Consider the following 3,029-nt stretch of genomic DNA (forward strand, 5'->3'; position numbering starts at 1 on the left):
AACTTATCTTGGTCCCCCCTCCCTCCTCCCCCTGATAGAATTGTATACTCTGATTTGGAAGAAACCTGAGGTTATATTACCCAAATTGGGGTTGGGTTCTTGTGGGTGAGTTGTATTATCTTATCTTGATCAGTTAATGTATGTTCTTATGTCCTTTGTCCGTCAGGTCACTGCCTCACAGTTTTCTGTGTTCCCCAAAGTGCTTACAAGTCCAATTTGGATTTGCTAGGTAGTTTTTTGAGCTCATCTTGCTCGGGGTGCGGAGAGCTCACCAGTACTACTGGTGGAGGAATTTTCCTCCATTCTTTTTTTTTAGCGTTTCGCATTATCTACTTTCTTTCCCTATTTTTGTATTTTTCTTTTCCCCCCCATCTATTCCCTTCTTACCTTCACCCCTCCTCCCACCTGCCCATTCCCCCCATACACACACGGGGACCCACAGCTGCTTTCACTATGCCTCATGCCATCCCAATGGAGGTAAAGTGTGGCTCACTTGATGTAAAGGGATTGCATAGTTTAGGCAAGAGAGCCATTCTGACAAATTTTTTGAGAAAGTCCCATATCCAAATCGCTTTCTTGCAAGAAACACATGCCAGCCCAGCCAGTCAAACTATCTTCTCATTGGTTCCCAGAGGAGTATCAGAGCTGCTCTCCTGACTCAAAATCTAGAGGGACGGGTATCCTGATTTCTCGGGCTCTCCCATGGGAGTTTATGGATTCTCGCACGGATAACATGGGTAGAATGACGTTGGTAAAGGGGAAAATAGCTTCCCACATCTTTACTCTTGCCTCTGTGTATTTACCTAATGTCAGACATGTCTCTGCACTGGCAGGTCTCCTGGATTCAGCACTACGCAGACTTAGAAGGTTATTACATGATCACCAACTTATCGACACTTGGAGACTACTACACCCATCGGAAAGGGACTTCTCTTTTTACATGTCAGTCCATGACTCTTATTCTAGACTAGACTATTTTTTCGTACACCACAAAGATAAAAGATATCTCTAAGATACAGGAGACTGACAGACTCCATTACCTTCTCGGACCATGCGCTCTGTACTATCGTGCTTGCCCTGCCCTCCTCGACCTCCAGTCAATGGCAGTGGAGACTAACCTCCTCTCTCCTGAATGATCCTATGGTTACTCAGGAGATTTTCCAGACCTTGAGAGAATTTTTTGAACTAAACAAATCTGCTGATACTTCTCCAAAAACTGTTTGGGTGGCTCATAAATGCGTGATCAGAGGAGTATTGATAAAACATGGGGAGAGGCGGAAGAGGGAGGCCGATCTTGATGCCCTTATTACTCAATTAAAAATACTGGAAACAAGCCATAAAACTTCCACTACAGAAGCAGCAAAAGTTGCACTCATTAAGGTGCGAGACGATTTGCGTAACCTTCTTAATAAAAAGGCCAAGGGGATTCTAGCCTGTTGTAGGCGACATTACTACGAACATGGGAACAAATGTAGCAAATCCCTTGCAAAAGCATTAAGACAGCAAAGAGCTAGGTCTAGCCATAACTTTTTTATTTTTCCATGAATAAGGCCATGTGAGGGCTATTTTTTTGCGGGACGAGTTGTACTTTTGAACGACATCATTGGTTTTACCATATCACTTACTCAAAAATGGGGGGAAAAATTCCAAGTGCGGTAAAATTGCAAAAAAAAACATGCAATTCCACATCTTTTTTGATTTTTTTTTTAACCATGTTCACCAAATGCTAAAACTGACCTGCCATTATGATTCTCCAGGTCATTATAAGTTCATAGACACCAAACATGTCTAGGTTCTTTTCTTATCTAAGTGGTGGGAAAAAAATTCCAGTTTGTTTAGAAAAAAAATTGAACCATTTTCCGATGCCCGTAACGTCTCCACTTTGTGATCTCGGGTTGAGTGAGGGCTTATTTTTTGCGTGCTGGGTTGACGTTTTTATGGATACCATTTTGGTGTAGATATGATCTTTTCATCACCCGTTATTGAGTGGCAACCAAAAAAAATGTATTTCTGGTGTTTAGACTTTTTCTCGCTACACCATTTAGCGATCAGCTTAATCCTTTTCTTTATTGATAGATCAGGCGATTCTGAATGCAGTGATACCAAATATGTGTATATTTTTTATTTTTATTTGGAATGGGTTGAAAGGGGGCGATTTAAAATATATATATATATATATAATTTTTTTTTTTTTTTTACTTTTGGCATGCTTCAATAGTCTGCCATAACCCGATCGGCTCTGCTACATACAGGTGACGATCACCTCTATGTAGCTGAATTACTCACTTGCTATGAGCACCGACCACCGGTGGCCCGCGATCACGTGACGGGTTTCACCAGTGGGCTAATTTCCGGCCCAATGGCCAGAAGCATGCGTTAAATGTCTCTGTCAGAGTTTTACAGTGGCATTTAACGAGCTAATAGCCGCAGGTGGATCGCCATATCACCCGCAACGGTTCCAGGCACATGTCAGCTGTTCAAAACAGCTGATATGTGCCGGGAAAGATGTGGGCTCACTGCGCAATACTAGTACGGCGGAAGTCGTGAAGGGGTTAAACCCTTGAAAACCACCAGTTACTCCGTAAAATCTGTGAAAATTAGATATTTGCCCGCTTTGTTTACAGTCTTAATGCCCATAACTTGTTTGGGCCAGTCTGGAGTGACGTGAATTTGATGCAACGCATCACTCTCTGTGGGTCAATGGCCAGGCTGGAATGAAGGAAGTTTGATGTGGCATCTATCAAGTTATTTAACCCCTTACAAAAAACTAAATCTGAGGCTGGAGTTACCCAAATTTGATGAGGGACATGACACTGTCGGTCGTGTAATTTCAGTGGCTCAAAGTAATTTAACCCCTTAGAACACCAGTTACTTATTCTAATTTGTGAAAATTGGTTATTTGGCCACTTTGATGTCAATTCTCATGCCCAGAACCTGCATGAACCAGTCCGGAGTGACCTGAATTTGATTCGGGGCATCACTCTTTGTCTGTAGGTTGTGTGAGGTAAGTGGTCTAAAGTCATTTAGGG

This window comes from Dendrobates tinctorius, unplaced genomic scaffold (assembly GCF_039654945.1).
Source record: "Dendrobates tinctorius isolate UK_male_01 unplaced genomic scaffold, ASM3965494v1 ptg000011l, whole genome shotgun sequence".
Taxonomy (NCBI): Eukaryota; Metazoa; Chordata; class Amphibia; order Anura; family Dendrobatidae; genus Dendrobates; species Dendrobates tinctorius.